Source organism: Parus major, chromosome 8, assembly GCF_001522545.3.
Source record: "Parus major isolate Abel chromosome 8, Parus_major1.1, whole genome shotgun sequence".
In the NCBI taxonomy this organism is placed as follows: domain Eukaryota; kingdom Metazoa; phylum Chordata; class Aves; order Passeriformes; family Paridae; genus Parus; species Parus major.
In genome coordinates, this window is record NC_031777.1 from 17,679,460 (window position 1) to 17,704,093 (window position 24,634).

Consider the following 24,634-nt stretch of genomic DNA (forward strand, 5'->3'; position numbering starts at 1 on the left):
GGTCTTGTAGTAGTCCCCTATTAAAAGAACCTGCCTCAGCTGAAAATCACCAGCCTGTGTTACAAGTTAATAAGTTTCTGTTAACAAGTGGAGAGGCTTTGTGGTGCCTTGAGCTGCTCAGGCTTCAGAGTCCGGAATGCAAAGGCATTTCTGGGTTAGCTTGGGGTGACTTGGTGGGCAATTAGCAGCCTGCCAGCTGCTCTGACCTCGGTGGATAAGCTGTGTGTAATTTTGCCCACCTGTGTTCACAGGGTAACTCACTTCCCTTTCATCAGCAGGCTCACATCCATTTACTGGGGAGTAATATCAGCTCCATGGGCAAAGCAGCTCTGTGAGCTGCTCCTTCAGACTCTAATTTGCCTCATGTTGACATTTTTGTGTATTCATCATGGGGAGTCACTCACTGTTTTGTTTTCCTTTTTTGACAAGTGATGAATCAGTTGATGTTTTTTCTATTCAATTTAAAATCATCTCATAATAAATGTATGTTTTAGGTGTTTGGAGATATTTTTAGAAATTAGAAAGTGTATATAACAAGTGGAAAGTTTTACTGCTTTCCTACTACAGTTAGTAGCGCATGAGGCTGGCAATAAAGACATAAATAAAATGAATATTCGTAAGTAATAAATATTAATTACGCAAGGCTTGTGTTCCAATGTGCTGTTGCTTGTAACAGGTCTCACCTGCATGGCAGAGTGCACTTGTTAAATGAGAATTGCTATTGGAAAAACACCTAGTGGGATTTCACTAGAGAAAACTCTTTCATCTGCAGTAGATGTTTACTTTTTTTTTTGGCTCCAGCTTGAACCAAAAAGAATTTTTAAGTCTGAGTTTCTTCCTCAAAGCCAGGTATGATTTAACTGATGTCTTCGATTCTAGGTATTCAGCATGCACTACATGAACAAATTACCTGCTGGTTAGTATTTAAATCACACTCATAAAATAAAGTTAATATGAGAAAAGGTCATCCAAGGGTACTTCTTCTAATGTATGCACATATCTGTAGCCAGGTCTTTCATTTTGCTTCTGTGGCTCTAAAAGCAGCTGTTCCATGGGGTGGCTGGGGCTGTGTGTGGGGTTTGGTTTTATGGGGAACAGTGAGAGCTGTAATTCCCCATTAGCATGTCCCTGGTTGTCATGGCTAGACCTGGGCTGTGTGTAAGTGTATCTCATCATACATCTGTTTGTCTCAGAGGTTCTATTATATTACAAAAAAGCAGTCCTTTTGCCATCAAAGATGAAAAGAAAGATAATTGTTCCAAGTAATTTCTTGACAGTGCCAGAGCTGTAGTGTACTAAGGGGTTATTTTGGCTTATTTGCTAGCTCACAACTCCTCCTGGGTGGGGAACAGGTCACAGACTGTTTCTGGCCCAACACTGAGCACACAAGTGCAGTTTTACTGCAGAATCCCATCTCAAACCTGCAGTGTGAAGAATGCAACTGCTCAGAGAGAGACCAATGTTGATTTTGTCCTTTGGCCAAGACAAATTGCAGAAAGATGAAGTTATGATGACAAAAAGCCAACAAGACCACAAGAGCAGGCAAAGAGTTTTTAAAAAGCTCCAAAATCCAAACCACCAAACCAAGACATAAAAAAACCCCAACCTCAAAAACAATAAGAGACCCAAAAACAATACGTAATTTAAAAGGTTTGGTGAATTCACTAAAACTTAAACAAAATAAATTAAAATTTAAAAATTATACTTTTACCCAAGAAAAAAATCATGCACACACCAGGTGCATACACAAGGCAGAGAACAAAGGGTAGAATATTCTGAATATTTATAGGAAGCCTGAAAGGTGCTTCATTCAACCCTGCTTGGTAGCTAGCAAGTTTTCTAACTCTTGTGATGATTATTTTAATTTTTGAGAGAGATATGACAGCATACCCAGCAAGCTGTTTCCTTCCCAAAGCTCTCTCAGCTCTACCTTTTTCAAACATTTGTACTTTGATTAATGCTTGCTTATTTCTGGTAAAGCACTATGGATCATAATTCAATAAAGATGGCATTTACTGCCATCTGTCTTAACAGTCTTTGAATAGAAAATGTGAAAGGTGAAAGGTTTACTGGTAGGCCTTATTGCCTCAAGCATACATAGAATAAGAAGCATTAGATATGGTACACAGTAATCCTTGCAAAAATGATTATCTTTTATTCCCCATCTTCTCCAAAACAGCTGTGCCTTCTTTGAGCCATGATTTTACCAAAAAAGTTTTTTTAAAAGATAAAAACATGGCAATATTGAGCTGTAGTCACTAACCTTCAATGAAATGCTGCAATCAGAACTTGGAGGGTGGCCACCATGATTCCAGATGTTCTACCACTGTTACACAGTAGAAAGCAAACAAAGATATATTGTATATCGCCTTAATGCTTATTCTGAATGGTGAATGTTTTGGGTTGAACACCTCACTATAATACATATTTGTCTCTTTCTGGAAAGTCACTGCAGGTATTTAAAAAAAAAAAAAACACACCCAAAAATATGTTTATGTTTTTATTCAAAGCATACTTAACACATTAGCTTCTTTAATTATTGGTATAATTCATTGGAGCTGAATCAGAATGTTTAGTGTAACTGAGTAGGATCATAAATCCATGATAGATTATCCTAATAATTCTTATTCCTGTAGTGTGTATGGAAATAGCCTACAGTTTAAAAGAGACAGGGGAGAGTTCTGACAGCTTTAAACTAAAAAAAAAATATGCAACTGAGGCTTGATTTTTGCCCACTCAATTTCTTTTCTACCACCTATTTTAAGTATCAGTCTGGTATGAGGCAAGTCTGATTTTAAATTGCCTGGAGTGCACAAAACATGAAACACTCTTTTCAAAAGATGATGTATAAAAACCTATGTCATTACTTTGCTAAAAATAAAGAAATCAGAAAGATCAAATTGTTCTCACTCCTAAAAGCCAAAATACAAAACATACTGCAAAATTTTTTTTACCACACTGTAGAGAAATGATAGCAAGTGTCTTATTTTTAATTGTCACTGGACATGATTAATAGAAGAAAATATTACCATTTTCTTTCTTGTGTCTTTCTGTTTCTCACAATGGGAAAAGTGAAAATACCCTCCCCTTCCATGTCTTTGATACAGTTCAAGCCAGCATTAGTGTGACCACAGCATCAGAGTCCCTGATCGTGCTGTCAGTGATATCAGTTTGATTCTAGGCCACTTGCTTTCCAGATTACTCTCTAGTAACAGATCAAAATCAGATCAAAGGTCAGGCAGTGAATCCTGAGTTAAGATTTTTTTTTATAACTGTCATGAAACCCCCAAAATACTCTGAATTTTATTGTCAATTGTAAGTAATTGTCGACCCAAAATATCTGAGTGGCCTTTTACCTGAGCACTTAGACTCAGTGCTATGGGAATACTTAGAAAACCTCATTCTGAAACCAGACCCCCTTTCAGGGCATCCTTATCTACACAGTCCCATCAACCCTAAGAAGGATGTACCCTTGCACACTGTTCAGTGGAATTAAGATCTTAGATGATAGCATGTTGCTTGAATTCTGTAATTACTTTCCTCTTCTTTCATCTCTTTGAAGGCAGTTTAAATTCTTTCAGGTGATTGCATGATGAATTTTTTTTTTAAAAATATGTTACAAGGTGCATCTTAGCTTTACAGCCTGCAGCTAATTACAAGGGAATAACACGAAGGACAAGGATACGTGTGAGTTGCAGAGGCTGTTGGCAGTGTCATATGAAAAATACAATATTTCTAACCCTTGATCAGCTCTTCACATTTAACTGCTTTATTGTTTTGTGATCTTTAGAGGTTAACTTCTTTTAAGGATCCAAACCAAGCTTCTTTAGGACAGGGGAAGGCTTAGATGAAGCAGAGATAGAACTTTTCTTTATGTTAGTTTTCTTTTCCCTGTATCCTAAGTTTTGGATCAGGTCTAGACAATTATTATCAAATTAAAAACTTCACTGATAAGGTCAGACAGAGCTTGAACTGTAGGCAGCAGTGTTTAGACCACATTGGGGCCTGATGTAAGTATGTGTAGCTCTGCTGGTGTCAGTGGAGTTACATCTGCTCACACTGGGTCTTCAGCCTGCAAGCTGGAAACATTCTGATGTACTGAATGCTGCGTGGCAGCAATAAATAAAAGAATTTACTCAGACAAAGTGTCTTCCATCTGAGGACCCTCAAGCACTTGGAAAGCATTACTTTCTTTCATGGGAGAGGAAAGAATCTTTAGGGCTACCCAGATATGTATTCTTTATCCACTTGAGAACAGCGAAGGTTATGCATTGCAGGAGGGGGGTATTTTCTTTTAAAATGTAATGATATATTTAGACATTAATGGTATAATTTTATATCATCAAGAGCTGAAAATTTTCTGTCCTGCCCAAATGTATTTTGGAAAGATGATCTGTGGTATACATGAGTTTGCAAACAGCATGAATATGTTAGCCTTTGCTGCTTTATCCTCTGCCAAAAATGTAGAGACGATAGCATCTGTTTCCACTACCCACGCTATCCAAATCATTAAAAACTCACAAGAGTTGGAAAAGAAGTTCTGAAAGCTTTCACATGTCTGTCTTTGCTAGGAAAATCACTCTCTTGTAACCATGTGTTCAGACAGTCTTTTTTGCTTGTGGTTCCTGAATTTCAGGTGATAATGAGCGATGCCTGGAAAGGTGGCATAAAAATTTAGGTAACGAAAGGTCTCAAACACAAATGAATCCTGAGTGCATGCTTTAATAAGTGCTGCTTCAGCAAGTTTGGAAAACATAACTGCACTTTTCTCTCAATGCAATGAGATGTGGAAAAATCCTATCAGACACATAGGTAGCTGAGAATGGGAAATGTGAGAGTTCACAATCAGGTCTTTCTAGTATGGATCTTGGATATCTGAGTGACATGTTGGTCTCTCCATTGCTGGAGATGAAAGAAAAAAAATGTTGGCCTTAGAACATATGAAGATTTGGAATGGGTTCACTTTTTTTCCCTGATAGTTTGCTAGCAGCTATTAAGAGCCTTCTAAAATAATCATAGTACATTTCCTTTTCCCATCTCTCTCCCACATTCCCTTTATTTCTCCCATGCACCACTGGTAAGTTATAGGTAGAAGGAATTCTATGTACTAAATTGACCAAAATACAGGAAATAGTGGTCTCTTACTTGTCTTTTCTTATTATTTTTGAACCATATTGCTCTTGCACAATGCAGAACAATTTGAAAATGCAAAGAAGCCAAATCCAAAGTGACATCCAGTTCTTTCACTTTCTTCCAACTCTGCCACAAATCTGTGTTTTGCTGTTGCAGAGCCTGGCTCCTCACTCTTAGTATCAGTAGCAGTGCAGACAATGATTTCTGAGCAAGCAGAAGTAGCTTGGGTTTGCTGTTTTTTTTTGGTCTAAAGTCTAGAATTTAAGGATATTAAATAGCAAGAACCCACATAATTGATGCTTGTGTTATAAGATGTGCAACAACCATTTAAAGCTCTCTCAGGGATTCACTAGAATGGGAAGTAGGAGGTTTGAGAAGAAAGCTTCAAAAGGGACTTGAGTGTGAGGATATTTAAGAATTTAAGGAATAAAAAGTAAAATCACAACTAATGAAATTAAACCAAAGCTTGTAACATTCAGCCGAACTTAGGGAAGTGAGTAGGCCATAAATTATAAATTCTAATAATGTATGTATTTTTAGGTGTTAAAATTTTTGGTTTTATTCTTCTTGAGTTCTGTGCCCGCAGGAAGGTTTGAACTGCTTTAAAATATTTGAAACTATTTCATCCTATTCTTTCCAAAATCAGCAAAATTTGCAGTTATAGATAGAATTTTACATAGCTCTTCTCTGTGTCTGAAACCTAGTAATAGAAATAGGTTATATGGACATATTAACTTTGATATGTTAACCTCTAATTTCAGGTTTTGGCTGAATAGCATACCATAGCAGACTTTCTGGTGCAAGTAACAAGAACCTCCTTGTAATCTGGACAAAAAAAATATCAACAACACCCCACTCCCACCTCGCCTCCACCCTTTTTGCACAACAGTGTGGTCTAGAATGTGCAGATATGGTGACTCCTGTCACTAGAACCTCTGCTTAATATTATAAACAAGTATGTTTTGTCTGGTCTGAAATAACTTCTGGTGTGAGGATTTAAAGCTCACAGTATCTGTCTTGGGACTGAGCTGATTTCTGTACAGTGTGAGAAATTCATTGTTTTTTTCAGTTCCAATTTCATGAGTAAGAGGAAAATACTGCAAGGCTTCTCCTGATTCTTAGTGGGAAAGCTGAAACAGTCTGTTGTGCGATGTGTATTTGTGGCCTCAGGGCTTCCATACTTTCTAGTCAATTAAAAAGTTTAAAGTTGAACAAGTTTTGTCCCTATCAGCGACAATGCAGGGTATCCTGGAATATTCAAAGAAAAATATCTCTCCAGATGAGTCACATTTTTAATGTATGTTAGGTGTATTTTCTATAATAATGCCTTTCCCTGGCCTTAAAAATTGAGGACCAGACACAGTTAAGGGATAAGGTTTTTTTTCCTGGGTATTTTAATAAGGATCCTTATGGTGCACCACTTCACCAAGGTGGGATGTGCCTCAATGCACACACAACAGATTGCCTATACAATTTATAGACCTTACAAATGAGCATATCTAACAAGGGTGCCCTAATGGGAGGCCTGGATGGATGGTGTGATAGTCCCCCATCTGAGGAATTTATTCAGCATGAACAAATTTGCCCCTGGATTGGGCAAATCTCTGGCTTACAGGATATGTTCTAGAGAGGACCTTGGTTTCCCAAGACAGCCCAGCGTTTTCCAGCCTCCTACTACAAGACCTTTAGGATGTTTGGTCTCCTGGCCTAACAGAATACTAGGACTATGCTAAGCTATCAAACTGGAGGAATTACAAGTATGCATGCTAAGAATACTGAGGATATATAAAAGTTATATAAAAGGTACATAAAAGAAAAGGCAAAAATCATCTCGGCATCAATAACTTAGGGAAAACTAGTATGGTTGTAAGCCACATATTCAAAATCTGTTTTTCTTGTTGGCCAGTGTTATGAGGCAGAGCCCTAGGAAGGACCTGGTGCTGACCTAGCAGCAGTCCTGCAATGGTGGGATTTCCCCTCAGCCCTCTGTATAACTGTCTTCTTGTCATTTCCTGGATTACAGAATAAACTTGCCTGACTTTCATCTGCCCTCAAATTAGGAGCATTTTGGGTCTTTTAATATTGTGGCATGGCAAGAAGCTGGCTTGGATTTTGGTGTCTTTTTCTTGTAAGAGAGGATTTTGCCATGAGAAATGGTCCTACATATCCCATGCTGCAGAACAGGAGCCTTAAGTCTGGCAATGATGGTTCCTGCTCTTCTTCAGTCTCAAGAAATCTTCAAGCAATGGCTCACTGTGTATCTACTATGTTTAGCAGTATTATAATGATATAAGTTTAACAGCTTGGTGTCTCTGCTAATTGTATCCTGAAGGTAGCCAGCAATACCGATACTACGTTTCCTGCAGGTAGGCTCCAGGGTTAATTATCCTTTGGTTTTAAAAAAAAAAGTTATTGTGTGATAATGCATTCAAAATGAATAAACCTGCCTGTTTAAAGTGAACAAACTGTCTGGAGATGTTACACTCATCAAATTAGAACCAGCAGACTGTTTACCTGTGTTTTCTTCAGCTGTTGAATAGATGTTGTTGCACAGGATTCAGAGATGTTGTATGCAGTGTGAAGATAACCCTTAAATCATTTATTCTGAAATTCTACCCATTGAAACTATGTACCCAACATTTCCTTAGGCTCATGTCAAAACATTTTTTATTGTGCCCATTCCCAAAGGAAAAAAATTCTGTCCACTTTTTGTGTAGTTTGAAATCTTTAAGGTAGATATGACTTAAAAAATAAAGCACTGGATAGAAATATGGTAGCAATGAGGGCAGCAGAAGTTTCTTGTGCAATGTCTTAGGTAAGATGTACAAAATCTTAAAATATAATAAATGATGGAGTGGAGGAGGAAGATAGACCTCTATGTGCACCTCACACTGAGAGTTTTTGCAGGGAACTTCTGTTGCAAACTTGCATAACTCCCTGAAAAGTATCCTGAAAAATCAGTGTTACAGAAATGCCAAAAGGAAATAAGTGGGCACTTTCACAATGAGATGAAACAATTCAACAGGTTCTTCTTCAACTTGTAAACAGCTTGTGGATGCCTGGAGAGGTAAGATAATAGTTCAAAATCAGTTTTTCTCCTATTTTGAGTTGCCATTATGAGCACACGTTGCTCTCCACCAATACAACAAGAGAAGTAGCAAGAACACAATTTTCATTTTCCATGTTGAGAAATTCACATCAGTAGTGTGTGTGCAAGATAATGGGTTAAAATAGAGGAAATATGTGCACGTTGTTCTTTCGTAAAATACCAGACATGCCCGTGACTTATTGGTGTGAAACGCTGTGCGTGTCCTGTATGATGATGTAGGAGTCTCAGAGACAGCACGCAATGTGGCAGTTACTATGGTAACAAGATGTTTTTCATTAAAGGGCCATTAAAATGGTGGCATATAAATAACATATGTACAGTACATTGTCTTTGAGAGAACTGTTCTTGTTCAGGAATTGTAAGCACATGCTTTCATTCCTCTTCCCTCTTTTTTTTATGTTTTTCCCACCTCCTTATCTGAATTCTTGTATATTTTTGATCTCATATGATCAGCCTGTCTCATTTTTAGCACTTTGCCTCTTTGAAGCTATAGTGCTTGCAGACTTGATATGATATAACAAGAGGTGACTGAATAAGATGCTTCTTGCTAAGGACTACAGACAAATGGAAGTAAAATGCGTGAGAGTCTCATTCCTCAACTCTGAAGTATGACACTCAGTTAAGATGTGTTCAGTTAAGAGTACAAGCTCCAAAAGTTCAGAGCAGTTTGTCTCTGTGCATGCTTAAGCTCTTTATTGCACTTTAGGCACCAAAGTAATTCAGTGAGTGGACTTAAGTTAGGTAATTTGTTGAATTAAAGCTGAACAAGGTGTGAAACTTTTTCCTGAATTGGGACTCTGTGTTTCAGATCAGTATAAGATAAAGTTGCTAAATATATGTAGACAGAAAACTTTTCAGAGACTCTGTTCCCATGTCCCCAACTGTTTTCAGAAATCAGTAGGGCTAAAGCAGCAGAGTGGGTGATTCCACTGCAGTGCAATCAGTAGTGAAGGCTGATATCTCTTTTCCAACTCTCCTGCTATCCAGAGTAATGTAGTGAGCACTGGAGAGGTGGTTTGTGTATTGACAATTAAAGAATTGTAATTTATATGTGAAATCTGTCAGATTGTTTTTAATATTCAATAAAAATATTTTAAGATTTCAGTAACATGAATTGGCTAAAATGACTGTTGCTCGCTTGGGTGAACTAGCTGGCACTGTGAAAGGGGGATTTGAGACCTTGCAATATTGCTTACTACCCTGAAAGAGCAATTAAATATACTGAGGGAGTAGATGCATTTCAGCATTAATAAGCAATTGCAATGAAAATGATAAAAAAACCCCTCCAACTGTTGAAAGTGAGCTGTGGCAACAAGACTGATACCCTAACTTTTCATCAAGTCAATGCTATGTTAAAGGAGGAATAGTGAAATTGAAAGCACTTTTGTTGAGCCTGGCATCCCATGGATTAAAATACTGGATTTTTGGCAGGATTTTTTTTCCATATTATGAGATATATTCAGGCAAGTGTCTTAAACCACGGAGATGAATTCATAGATGTAGATGTAGATTTAAGTTGGTAAAGCCATATACTGTACAACTCCTCTTCCATCCATCCCTTCTAATGGCTAATTTTACCCATTCTTTCCAAAAGCAAAGTAAGTGGAAAACTCCTAGGAAAGTTCAGCAGAAACTGAAATTTAATATAAAGTAACAACACAATTCTCAAACAGCAGCATGCAGCCAAATATCAACCCACTGCTTTCTCTTTTCTTACTTCACATGAATTCTTGTGTTTACTGCTTATTGTTGGGTTTTTTACTGTGTTTTGAATTCTTTCCAAACCTCCTTTTTCAGAGAGTACCACAGTAGCATTTCTGAAGAATGAATGCTTGTAGAGACAGTCACCAATGTGCAGTAGGAACATTTGTTAATCGAAGAAAATTCAGTCCCAAAGTTCATGTTAGCAGAATTCCACCGCCAATTATCCCAAATCACTCTGGTGCAGCAGATAACATAAATGAAAGTGGAAGAGTTGTGGCAGACTCTAGTGTGAGTGAGCTGTGGCACTCAGTAGGATGGTGTCTGGGTGATGCTCAACACGTTTTTTACATTAGACACTATGGAATAAGTGTTGTCTTGCAGCTTCAGAGGATTCTTAGCCACTGCTAGTGAGAAATACATAATTCCCAAAGGACAGCCCTCAGTGGAGATGGGAACCTGCCTTTGCGTTTTCCTGTCCTGCATTAGAAATTAAAGCTGAGTTGAATTATAATCAGATATGGATCTGACTTGAAAAACTGCTCAGTTTCATTGATCCAATGGCAGGAATGGCAGTATTTACTCCAAGGAATTACTGGTATTAGGATTGTGGTAGGAAGCAGTTCCTATGGAAAATTATATTCTTAGCAATAGGTTTATTTCCAATTCTAAAAACAGAAGACTGAGAAACTTCTGTGACAGTGTGTGATAAATATAGGCAAACACAGAGTTTCTGTAACAGTTCTTTGTATATGCAGTCAAAACAAAGATATACATTGAAAATCTCAAGCATTATCAAGGTTGTAAATTCAATAATTTAAGAGCTGGAATTCAAGGTTTACAGAGCAATCTGAACTTGATATCAGTCTTGTATCAGAATCCATGTAATCTGATAGTATTTTTAATAATCCAATTACTATTTTCCTAAAGGTTCCTCCTTTGAATATTTATGTCTTTATATATATAATTATATCTGTAACTATATAGATATCTCTCCATAAATGTAGCTCTAATAATGTTGCATTCTTGGACTAATGAAGAAGCTAAAACTGAGTAAGCCTTTACCCATCTTTTCGCAAGAAGGTGGAGAATTTTCACTGGCATCAATCTCAGAAAAATGTGAATGTCTGCTCTGTGTATAAGGCAGGTCTCCATCCTCCTAGATGAGCAATTTTATGTCAACTTTTGTGACAGAAGAGTGACTCAGTAGGATTCAAGTGAGCTGGGTTAACTCTTGAACCTGCCTCAGCATCACTCTGTGGCCATGGGTAATTCAGTCAGCTCCTGTCTCTTTCTCAGATGGCTGGTAGGGAATAAGAAATATTGGGAAAACAGTCTCCCTATTCTAAAGGTGCTTCAGGATGCTGACAGCATAAATCATTAAAAGCTAAAGTTACAAATAATAAACCCTACTTTTTATTGTTGGAAAATGAATATTTTTCTAATCCCAATGCTTGATAAATCTGTCTTTGACTCTAACACACACTCACACCCATGATCCTGCAAAGCTGCTGCCAGCTTTCACTCCTGTGCTCAGCCAGTCCTCTCTGCTGGCCTGCCCAGGGCTCTGTTATGGGACCAGCGTGGAACAGAAGGGTCCCCACAGTGCCAGCTGAAGGCAGAGCACAGGAGCTCGCCAAGGGGTTGTGCTTTGCCTGGGAGGCTCCTTCCCATCCTTTGCTCCTTGGCTCTTTACAGCCTGTTTGTTGCATTAGCACACACTCTTTTTACTTCTGCTGTGTGTCTGTGTCAATGTCATTTCCAATGAGTGGGGCACCAGTTGCCCCTGGGAGCTGGCTGAGGTGTGCTGCTGTCCTGTGTTACGTGCTGGGATGTGGCTGAGCTGCTCACTCTCTTTAAGAGCAATCTCTGCTCTAGATTCTCCCTTTTTCTCTCTGTGCAAGCCTGTCTGATGTTAATAGCAGCAATGTGTGTGTGTAGGACATTATAGTTCAGCGCTTTGGCATCACTCTCTTTTTGGTTGTTGCTACACATTCCTGCTGCTGCTGTAGTGGCAGGGGTATCCCAGGATTCTGCTGCTGGTTTTACATTTCAGATCTCAGGCTTTCTCTTTCTAAAGTTGCATTTGTATTGATCCTTCCAACTTATTTATAAGAATACTGCATAAATAATTTCTCTTCCTTCCACAAGCTCTTTCTCATAACCAACTTCAAGAGAAAGACTAAAAAAGAGATGTATTGTGTTTTCCAGATGAGGAAACCTGTCATTTATTTTTAAAATGTGTGTTATATTTTCTATACCTCTCCAATAACCAGCATTAACAATTTCATCTTGGAGGAGACTCTTTAGGCTCCTGAGAAAATGCATAGATTTACAGAAAGTGCTTTTCTTTAGAACTGACACAGTTCATGTGCAGAGAGCTTTCATTTGCCTATCATCTAAATCTATTATGTCCATTTAAAGTTGCACAAAGCAATGAAGAATGAAACCAATGTTTTTCATTTCTAACAAACTGGATTCAATTTTAGCACAGAGATTATTTTGTGTAACAAATTCAAGACAAGCTTGTTAAGCTGCACATTCTAAGAGACCTATGTTTTACATGCCCATGGTGGCTGAAAAAATGAGAAAGCTACCTTGGGGAAAGGATAAATAATTACAAATATACAGACCTTAAAAACACACTAAGTACTCTTTGGCATCCTATGAATACCAGATCACAAGTAAGATGTTTAAATGGAGTGTAATCCTTGAATCTGATATGCACAGAAAAAGCAAGAGGTTTGTTACCTCTGTAGAGCAAGGCAGAAAATATATTTGTCTGTGGCATGGCTCTGCTTAATGGAGTAGTTTAAATTTAACTTTAGCTTCATATATTCCAGTTATTTCAGAGATGGATTAGAGAAATTCATCATTTTATATGTTTGCTGCTGCTGCTTATGAAAAAAAATGATATGCTGCTTATATAAATAGATAGTATTTAACTTTATTTTCTTCAGTCTTTTTACTTCTTTGTTGCCAACAGAAATATATGGTGTACTAGGCTTTTTCTGGTCTAAATTGGACTTTTTTCTTTAGCTGCATGCTCCTAGTAATGCAAAACAGTAGGCAGTGATCCATGCAGGCTTCCATTTATAATATTAATACAAGCCATGTTCCATGCTAATACATCACATTAATATTAAAGCAAGAAGTGTAAGACTAGTGAGTGCTTAATCATTTGCAATTAGTACCTAACAGCTAATTCAGTAGAGGGCTTTTAGAAAGAAAAAAGTGTGTATATGGAGGGGGAGAAGGGGGGAGCAGTAGTTTGCTAAATGCTGGTTGATTTAACTTTAAGTATTTAATACTGTGAAAACTTAGTAATTAGAAGAGTTCTTGTCACCAGTCAACTTTTCTTTAATTGATAATTTAAAAATAAAATAAGATAAAACCTTATTCTCCTTAGAAAAGACAGCAGTGAAAGCATAAATCATAAAGTTCCTTTATTAATTTGGTTGAAGATTATTCTAACTGTTCTTGAATCATTCAGGATTATATGCTCAAGGTCGAAATCTTGGATTTGCTGAACTGCAGAGCACCATATTCCATTTCTTAGATTGATTGTGGATCTGGAAAATTAATTTAATCACCCTATAGCCGAAGTCTCTGGATTAGATTGTTAAAAAAATTGATTTCCAAAATCTGGTGAGAGAAGAGGGTTGTTAGATGTTAAGTGAAGTAACTTCCTGGTATTCTTCCCACAAGTCTGTGTAGTGTTTTGTTGCTTGTCTGTTGTTCTGGTATCTCAACAGCCTGAGTTTTCTTGCAGTAGGCTTGTCTGTTTGGGACACTTAAATATCCCTGGTGGAGAAACGTGTTGTTAAGATTAAAAATGCCTATAACCTTAGTATTGAGAAAAATTATATCCAGAAATTATCAAATAAATGTCAACAGATTATCTCTTTGTCTTGTTTCCCATCCCAGGTGCTTTTGAAGACCTACCTGATGTCCAGCTGTGTTCATGTTTGCTATGATTTTTAGTTTTTCCTTCAAAATGTCTTTATGAAAAAGGGTGAAGTCTGCTCAGAGGTAGACTCTGCAAGTGGGATTCTCATCACTGTTCCAGCTTTGCTTTTGATTTTCTGTGCTCCTTTGACTTGACACTTTCAGTTGGAAGAACCTATATATGTAACAAGAGAAAACAAATGCATTGTTTCTGTCTAGAGATTTGGGTGTGTGTTTTTAGGAAGGGCTTATATTTAGTTGGATAATGTTGCTGCATACCTGTATATATCATGTATTTAGGAACCACAGATTAAAACTATTGCTACTTGTTGTCTGTAAAGAGTAAATGACATTGTTGAGGTAGAAGTAGCTTCACTGTCAACATCTTTGAGGAGAATTATGTATAATTTCATATATTATGAGTAATCTGAGGAAATTTGCTGCATAGATAGAAACTAAAATATCTTACCTCCTACCTTGCCCCTCTTTTTTTCTTCATCCCTGGTGATTATCTGGCCTGAACTCTTTTTATGATTTTTATCCCTTTCCTTTTGTCATGGCAGTTTGCATTTCATTCCTTTTTCCAATTGCTTATGCCTCATCTGTATAATAACCTCAGGACTCACTCCCATTTTTCCTCCCTGCACTGCTCACCCCATGCCCAATCTGCCCTGAGAGGAAACACCCTGTGCAGCCCATTGATTCTGGCAGTAGGGAGCAGAGGCTGTATAGGAACAAAGCTTTCTGTACAGAACGAGCCCATTCCTCTCTGACCCCACCAGTGCTGGCTCTTTCCAAACAGCTCGTGTGTTTTTGGCTGATGTTCACCCACATTGTAACAGCTGAAGGAAACTAATGACTCTCAGACGTTCCATGTGCTGCTACCCAGGGAACATAAACGCTTTCAGGAGGGTTTATTTCCTTTTCTCTCACAGGTCTTCCACTGTAGAGATGTTGAGTAGTATTTTTCAAATGCAGTGTCCTAAACTTTGACAGTTAAATAATACTTAAAAAACTGAAAGGGATGGGGAGAGAGAGAGGCTAACAAATAACACTGTGCAGAATATATTTTTAGTTTCTTACTATAAAAAGATTGAAGAGCCATATAATGATGGAGAACAGTAAAAGGCTGTATCTGGCTTGTTTGGAGGCTTAAAGGAGAAGGCTCTTATTATGGAAAAACCAAATAGATAATAGATATTAAAATTAGCAAAATAGATATTAAAATTGGCTCCAGCAAGGCCACGAGTGCTGATCTTTTCCTCTCTATCTGCCCTTTACCATTAGAAGTTGTTTATCCTTGCTTGTAGAAAAGCAAAAGGGAGCAGAATGATCAAGAAAAGAACAACGCTGACGAGGTGCTAGATTAAATTAACAAGATTCTCTAATTTGCTTGTTCTGCTGTGCTTTAGAGAAAGATTGGAAAAGCTGTTTGAGGTGGGAAGAGAAAAAAAAAAAAGGAAGAAGAAAGTAAGTTTAGTCAGCAGCACAGAAAAAGAGCAACTGTGTAGAGGGGGAAAAGAGCAACAAAAGATGAAACAAATAATAGGAGACCTGACTAGAGAAAAGATAAAACAGAAGAAAGCAAAGGAGAATCAAAGCAGAAGGAAGAAGGAGAAAAAGGACATGCAAGGGGGAAAAGATTCAAGATGCTGTTAGGGATATCTCGCCAACACAAGACAGAGGTGAAGTAGGCTTTTACTGGAGGGCAAAGGGAGAAAGGAAGAGCAGTATGGTATGGTGAGAGGTGACCAGTATTAAAATTCATTCACGTGTGTAATGTTTGCACCTCTGTGACCCTTTGCCTGGGCACTCTCCTGCTCCATCCCCTTGCTGTCAGCAGAGAAGGCAATAATGACACTCAGTGCCTGGGCCTCGCTGATAGGCAAGTGAAAAAAATCTCTTTGGAAAGGACAAACCTCTCAAAAAGAAGTCATTCACATGTCAAATTAGTGGCTTTAATGAAAGTGGATAGAGACTAATGAAAGGTTAAACCTGTAAATTGCAATCTAACAAATGGGTTCACAGAAGACAGATCTCTTTTCATAGTGAGAAAAGAAATAATACTGACAAAATATTATTACCTTGGAGAGACCGTGACCAAGCCACAACTCCCTCAGAAGGCAGCATGCTCTCCTGCTGTTCTGCTGAGCTGGGCACTCCTGCTTCTCTTGAAGGATTGACAGACAAACAGCTCTTCATCGATCACTGTACTTTCAGAGTGCTTTGATCGTTACACTGAGTCTTCAGGAACATATACTATAATATCTCTGCCAGAAACCAGGCAGTTCAAAATAGAATCATTAAGTTCAGTCAGAAGTCTTGTTTACATTTTGTGCAGGGTTTAGGAATTATATAGGAAGTAAACTTTACAGCTGAGTATGTATGACAAAATTACAGTAAAGTCATAAATAAAAACAAGATTGGGATATGGGTTCTTTCATCTTTTCTATCCTGCTTTTATTTTTCTGGGATTTTTTTTTTAATGTCTTTGGTGATTGTTAGGGAAGGGCAGTAGAGGACTGCTCAGTCTTGACCCTGATACCTGTGAGACAGTATAAAAAGATAGCATTGGAGAGTTAAAAGGGCATGTACTATGTTTTGATTTGGCTGAACTTTTTCTTCATATCTTAACCTTCAACTGTTCTATAGACTTCTTTCTTATATGTTTTGTTTTTTCCTTTTTTCTTCCAGGTTTCTTTCTTAAAAATGTTTCATATCTCATGCGTTGCTTATTACAAGGACTAGTTCACCAACACTGGCCTTGTCACAAGTAGGATGTAGTGGGATTTTCAATTTCAAGTTCTTTGAGGCAGTGAATTTTGTTCTTACTCCTTCTTGATGAAGGGCACTCTAAGTAATTAGGAATAATGAAAATTTACTTGTTCAGGTGGAAAGCTTGACTTCAAGAGGTTACATTCTGCTATGTAATTATTTAATTTCACCATACACCATCAACTGCTTGCTCATGATGTGCCTTCCTTAAGGTTTGCTTATGTTGCTGTTCAAAAGTTTCAGGCAAATCAAGAAACTTCCTTTCCAATTTGTACAAGAGAGATCATGAATATTCTTTTCTTCCAAATAAGATGCATTTTTAAGTAGGACATGAATATAATAAATATGTTGTGCAAGGGTTATACTTCTAATTTTTCAGCAGTTTGGGTATTTAGTAATTTGGTGTCACATCAGGAAGTTTTAATTTGAGTGTTTTATTGTGCCATACATTTAGTAGCAATCTGATACTAGAGAGAGGAAATTACTGCAGTCCCTATTTTTCATGGTTTGTTTGAATGAATAATTAACTATCACACATGATTAATTTAAAATATTTAATAATAAAGTGTTTCAGTACACCTCATGTAACATCCTGTATCCCTTTCACAGTGTGCTGCATCTAAGAAATATGTCAGTAAAAAGTGGAGGCAGAAGAGCACGACTGTGGAGCCCAGCAGCCGAGGCACGGAGAGCAGCACAATGCCCTTCTTGTACCCAGCTGGGGCACATCTGGATCAAATGGCAGGGTGGAGGAGGGAGTGCAGTGAGAACAGCTTTCAAGGGTTCCAAAAAAATCTTTAAACAGGAAGTTATAGATCAATTTTAGGGAGAACTAAAAAGAGTGGGTTGGTCAGCCAAATTTTGTAAGGAAGTAAAGTTTGATCTTGTTGCTTTTGGAATATTAGAAGATCCAGTTGATGGTCAGCTGTGTGACCAGTGTGTAGCTTTGTAGATTGGGTGTACACTCAAAGTCACGTTGTGTACTTATGCCCTAGGTTTTCTGTGTGCAGAAGCAATATTGATATCTCTAAGCATTTTGAGATCATGGAAGAAAGCTCTAAGAATTCAGGGTATTGAGTAGCATTACCAGTTTGTATCTGAGGGATTGCAGCTTGCAGAGTTCTGTGCATTTATAAGAAATGGAGTTTGAAGCCGGTGCCAAACACAGAACAACAATATTAAGAGATGGAGGGTGGTTTAGCAGACATGGATTGTCTGGTGCTCTCTACTTGTGATGGCATGCTCACAAAGAGAGCATCACTTCTTAAAACAAAATCCTCTTACATGATACCTTGAAGACAAAAAAGCAGAAAGTAATTGAGAATAAGAATGAGAAAGAGAAGTGAGAAGGAGTAGAAGTGAGGGAAAAAAATGTGCCTCTGCAGAAACTGCCTGGAAGGCTCAGTTTTATGGCATTTTCTGTGCAGTCCCCTGGAGGAGCCCAGGAGGAGCTCTTGGGCAGCCCATCAAACTCTGCTGTCCCAAGAGCTCTCAGCTGTGCAGGGACTCCCACCTCCTTTCTCAGATGTACGACTGTAGCAGCCAGAAGTATAATTTCAAAACTTTTCAAAAAAGCTTATATTATACCACATCCTTCCACTAATGATGAGGGCTTCCTGAAAACTTACTGAAGAGCAAATTCATCACAGGATTTCTGGGCAAGAAAACAGACTTTTTAAACATAATCCACATTAATATCCAAAAATTTGATGCTGTAGCAGTCTGAGTTACTAAAACTCCCACTGATTTCTGTATAGAGCTGAGTGTTTCTCAAGAGGTGCACAGCAGCTTGCAGCAGTGAACCAAAGCTGGGCTCTATTTCAGTCTTGTTCCCTGCCTGGAATATGTCGCCTTGGCATTTTCTGCTGGCTAGTTGGTGACTTTTAAGCAGGTGCAGAAAAAAACTCCAGTTGCAGTTTTCTTTTCTCATAATAGTTTTCTCATTAAACAGCTTTCTTTTTGAATAACTGAAAATTATTTTTAACTGGTCATCCTAAATTAGGCATTTAAATCCAGTTTTCTTTTTACAAGAGGATTCTGTGTTCAAGCCAGTGTGATTTATTCCAAACTCTTTCTAGCTCCTGGCTTGTAAGCAGCAGGTCAGTATGTCCAAAAAAATCTAACTATATTGTTTTGATTGCATTTTTTAAATAATGGTGTGGGTTTTTTTAATATCTTTGACACTTCTGATTAGGCCAATAAGAAGCATAAACAAAGTTAACCAAGGTAGAGGCACTTATGCAGTTACATGAAGTTTGTCTTTCCTTTCCCACTGAAATAAATGTGGAGTCTCCCCACTCAGTGTGGACAGAGCACAGTTGAGCATTGGGATTTGCCTGTAAATGATCTTCAGTTCATGAGAATATTGTGCAAAATGTGAACCTGATCCAAAGCTTGTGGGTTATTAGGGAATTTTTCCATTTACTTCAGTCAGCTTTGGTGCAGGCCCTTTGTGGAGGAGTGAGAAGGTATCTCAGCTGCTGCTGGTGGAAAGTTCCTCAAGGATATGTGGTCCATAAAATCTGACTCTTGCTATCAGGCAGGAAGAGTGAATGAGGCTGTAATTGCTGTTCTCAGCAACACTGTCAATGGATTTTCATTAGATTTCTCCTCATATTTGAAAGTTAACATGGGTGTCTTGTAACAAAAAAAAAAAAAAATCAGCTTTTAACTCCCAAGCAATGTAATGAGTACAACTGTAAATTTGTCACAGAGAAACCTAGACTGAAATAATTGCATTAAAGTTTTTTGAGTGTCAGTTATGATAATGATAGATGGCAGGGCAGAAAGAAGAGGTTTTCCCATTGATATGAGCCAATGCAATGATGGATCCCAAATGCAAGATCAGTTTTTGATGAAAATTCCATATTGGGTAAAGCTAATATGGATTGCATTACAATGAAAGTGTATTTTTCTCCTTTTCTGACAAGTTTTCTGGGTTTTGCTGCATGTTAAGAATAACATGTTATGTGATTATGAAGTTCTGATAGCATGTAAAGAAGGACTGTAGTACTCCTTATGGTGTGGAGTACAGTTTGGTTCCCTAATATATGTAGAAGTCTTAACAAGTCTCAAGGAAAAAGGTCTTTAAAAGTCAAAGTACAATGTCTGTAATGGAACTTGTTGTTTTCTCATGTTATCTGTTTATGCATTATGGAATTTTAAAAATAAATTATATAAATATTTATGCAAATGATGATTTATTATTCAGTAGTCAATCTTGGATACATTATAGCATAATCAGTTGTATGTTAAAAAGCATTTAATTTCATGCTTAATTAACATATTATAAATTGAGGAGAGAAAATTAAATTATTATGGACAGTTTGCAAATGTAATACGTACAGTGTTCTTCAATAATTGCATGAATATTGGATGTAATGTGATGTGTTACTGCCACTCTCTTTCGTGCTCACTCTTTAGTGATAGAGTGGAAGAAATGGGCTCCAAGGGATGTGTTCTGCACTGCCCTGAAGCAGCATCAGATTCCCATTAACATCAAAGGGAGCTGTGTGCAGAGGCAGGGAGCAGTATATGGCCCAGTCTGTGTAAATTACATCAGCTCCAAGCAGGCATATGGAATTTTAAAATGCATCTACCTTTTGGGGAGCAATTTCCTGTAGCTTGATTATTTTGGCAAATAGATGCATAGTTTGGGCCCGATCCTTCCCTTTGTTTAGTCAGTGGCAAAATTCCCACTGACTTCAATGAGAACAGGACAAGGTGCCAAAAAACGCGTGCGTACTTGTGGAGTTTGCTGAATTTCATAGAGCTGTGACTTTTGTAAAAGTTCCTGCCACAGAATATTGTTGCCTTGTTTTGTGCTAGCTTTGCACTTTACATAATAAATTGCTGCTTTCAGTAAGGGGAGTAATGATTTCTTGAGCAGCAGCAGAGACAAGATGTAGTGGTTCATAATATTTTCTTTGGGATCCTTGACTCCCTGGGAATTTGAAGCCAGCTGTTTGAATTGTGATTACAGTGCTTAGGACCTAAGATTCCTGTGTAGGTTAGAAACTTGACTTTTGTCTAATTAAAAGTATTTCATAATGGAAAATGTGATACAATGCACAGAGCTGGGGTTAGAAAAACGAAGGGCAGAATGGGGCTGCTTACTTTTATTCAGCTGAACCACACAAATTGGCTTCCAACTGAACTGTTGCTCTAGCTGAATAACTGAGTAATCTTTGCTGTTTAGAGATAAATAATAATACATGTTACTGAATTCCACTGACAAATAAATAATTTAATGATTGAGATTATATAAACACGCATATTGAAAAAAAAGCACTGAGAAGTAAAGCTCCCTTCAGTTGATAACAGGACAGTTTTGTAAACCACTTAAAGCTGTGATAAAATCCTACTTGACTGGTCCACGAGCAGATGTGACAAGTTGAATTTATTTCCTCTCTTACCAGGAAGCTTTGCAGGAAACTCTTAACATATGGTGCTTTTCACTTCCATCTAGAGCTATAAATGTTATTGGAAAAGGATGTTCCCAGGAGCAGCAAGTTTCTGACGTTTCTGCCAAATGGACTCCAAATGATCCTTCTGTGGTTCAGAATTCCCCAAGTTCTTAGGAACTGGCAGCCAAGAATCTCTGATCTAAACACAACTCACTAATTTAATTATTTTATTATAGATCTGTGGAAAGCTCTTGCAGACCAGTGACTTTGCATCTGTATTGGATCTAGCTAGACAGGAAGTGCAAGTTAGAAGAGTATAAATATTTTGTTTCTTAACTGCTTTTTGCTTGAAAACTTGGAAACCATTTCACACACAAATCAGTCACGCAAGTGTGAATGCAGAGGAGTGGGAAGTAGGCATAAAAGTAACATCAGCTTGTATTTGGTTTGTATTTTGAATGTTTTTATTTCTGAGGAAGACCAAGTAATGTGTGTCCAGTAGGTAGAATTAGCAATGAAAATCACAACATAACATTGTACAGCTGCACCTGAGCTGTTTCCTTGCCCCCACTCTGAAAAGGTAAATTAAATATTTGTATATATAGAGAGAAAGGTAAATTAAATACTTGTATCACCCTTTTTTTGAGATGAAAATACACAAGAAGTTCAAAAGAAGCAAAAAAAATACATGTTTTGTTTAATGTGGTTCTAGAATAATTCACTTTAAGAAAATAAAGGCTAAATTTTGCTACTTTACTTTAGGACTATTAGCCACTTTTCTGAGAGCCTGAACTTACATTGCAGAACAGTTTCACTTGTGGGTTCAGGTGGAAGATTAGCAAAGAAGGAATAGTGTTATGTTTCAGTCAGGATCTGCCTTGGAATGGCATTAAAAAGAGGAGGAACATGAGCTAGAGCTGGTAACTCAGGAAACCCTGAACAATCCTCCCCAACCCCCTCCAGCTTCCCAGAGCCTGGGCATGACTGGTGGCAGTGTTTGGTGTGACCCCGAGAGAGTCCTCCAGTCCTGGGGGGCACCAGGGGTTTCTTTTTTTCAGTCAGCTCAGCTGTGAATAAAGACTTAGGCAGAGGCTGATGCTGACAGGAGGGTTTTGAGTTCCTTGGACATGGGCATTTTGCCATGAAAACGAAAGGCAAAAGGTATGTCTGTCTCACACATACAGAATTTGATGAAAGGAAGGATATTGATTTGAAATGCAGCTTTGGCTTGGGTGTGGCAGTGGGATTTCGCTTTCTGTCTCCCCCCAGTAATGGGGGTTTGTACTAAATGGGAGGGAAGATGGCATCCAGAGAACTACTGTGCCCCTGTACTCCATGAGCTCTATGTGAGTGTGTAGGAGTGAAAAAGAATTAGTGGATCTAACTGCCAAAGACCTTACTCTGATAACTGCATTTTTCACACAAATAAGAAATGGCAGTCCTTGCACCAAAGAAAATGGTGATTTATCTGATGTCACAAGACTTGGGATAGGTCCAAGGATTATATTTCTGGTTTATGAAGGATGGAAGGCAAAAATGGTGATGAGCAGTGTTGCTGAAATTTGTGCTGGTGCTCTCTAGACCAGGAAGAATTGGAACTGCTGAAAGGCAGCATATAAAACAGGGGATGAAGAAGGATGATAAAACATTGAAATCAGGAATTGAAAGCTGAATGTCAGTAGATAGAAAAAACATTTTAAAAAAAAGTCCAAGGAATCTTCATGAGAAAGGGGAATTCTACCTATGCCCACTGGAAAAATGAGTACATTATATTGCTGAAGAGAAGAGCTATCTTAAGGGGAAAGAACTGGGTGAGAATCTAAGACCATATAAAAATGATAAAAATCATGGTTATGGTCTCACTGTGCAGCCAGTTAAGACTGTAAAAAGGTTGTTTTTTTCCTCCTTGAAGGTGCCAACCTCTTAAAGAGTGGTGGAAAAATACAGAGAAAACATCTACCCACACAGGATTAGATTCTGACAGGACACTACTAATGCAACTCAAGTGGCTTATCTTGCCCTTCTAAGTGGAGGATCTATCCATTGATTATGTTAACTGGTAATTAATATTCTGAAAGCAAATTATGGCATCCCCTTTGAACTGCCTCAGCTGCAGAGGGAAAGCCCAGGCTATGCTCATGCACATCCTGAGCCCAGCTTTCAGCATCACGTGAAAAAAATTTCATCACAGCACCTGCTTAGTGCTTGTGCTCCTGGACACCAGGGAACAGCAGGAGTTCTTACTTCTCCAGGCTTTCCTGATGGGTGAGTCCAATTCCGTTCCCTAGGTATGATTTCCCAGGTCACACTCCCACACTGTTGTTGACCAAAATGTATTACAGCTATAATAGCATGGATTTATACTTTATATGTCTGGTGCCAGACTTGTGTACAGATGTATCAATAGTCTTTGATATCTTTCTGAACTAAAGATTGTTTTGGCAATTAATAAAAGGTACCAAATACATATTCAAAACATATGACATCATAGTATTCCTATTAACAATTTAATTATCATAAATAACTGTAATTAACCACTTGGTTTAGAATCAGTGACTTACTGCATGTTAAACACTAACTCAAGAGAAAAAAACTATTTTGTTTTCATTTCCATCAGTGCAACCTCACTGAATTCACTGCAGTACATCTTAAAAGTATAATTTGGACAGCAATTTAGGAAATTTTCTTATGTAGTAGAGCTGTTAAATCTCAGTAAAATATTTTAATAATCAATTGCAATTTAATTGATATGCAATTGCCATTTTACTAAATCTCAATTAAATTCCCATTTTAGAGAATTCAAAGTGTGAATTAACAGTCTCTATTGATAAGTAGTATTATAATAGATATTCAGTCTTGAGTTGAAGAAAAAAAATCAATTCTAACATTAAGTTTGATTCAGTATAAAATTCATCACACATTTCCAGCTCAGTGTAAATTCCTTGTTGCATCTTCTCTTGGTGCATATGTCTGTTCTTGGCCAGAACATCTTTGTAAGGGGACAGATTGCATTTCCTCTTGCTAGCTTTCACAAGCAGGACTGCACTGCCTCCTCATTCCCTTCAAAATGCAAGCATGCTGTAGGAAAGAGGAGGTAATAAATATAGTGGACAGATTCTTTTGGCAGAGTGTGGACTTTGGGCTGCTTTGGGCAAATGTTCTAGGAGAACTTTCCCACCATGCCCCTTTGCTGTGCAGGGAGCAAAGGAGAGCTGAGGGGGATTGGTGAAGGAAGAGAGGTAAAGATGTGAGAGAAAATAAAGTGTATTTAGCCAGACAGAAAAGAAAGATCTGTGAAAAGCACAGCAAAAATTAAGGACAGGGGAGATGTTAGAGGATTTTTTTAGAATAAAGGGCCAGGATAAATTTGCACAGAGGGAGAGTTGAGATTGCTGTGTGCAGTGGGAAGGTGGAAACATCATATGCTTTACCTCCCTGACAGAGCTCATTGTATGAGCTACAGTCACTGACCACTTGTGCTGAATCCTACCCACCCCCATGGATTTCAACCAAAGTCTGAGTCGTCATAGGAGTCACATATTTCAGCTGTAGCCAATACTTT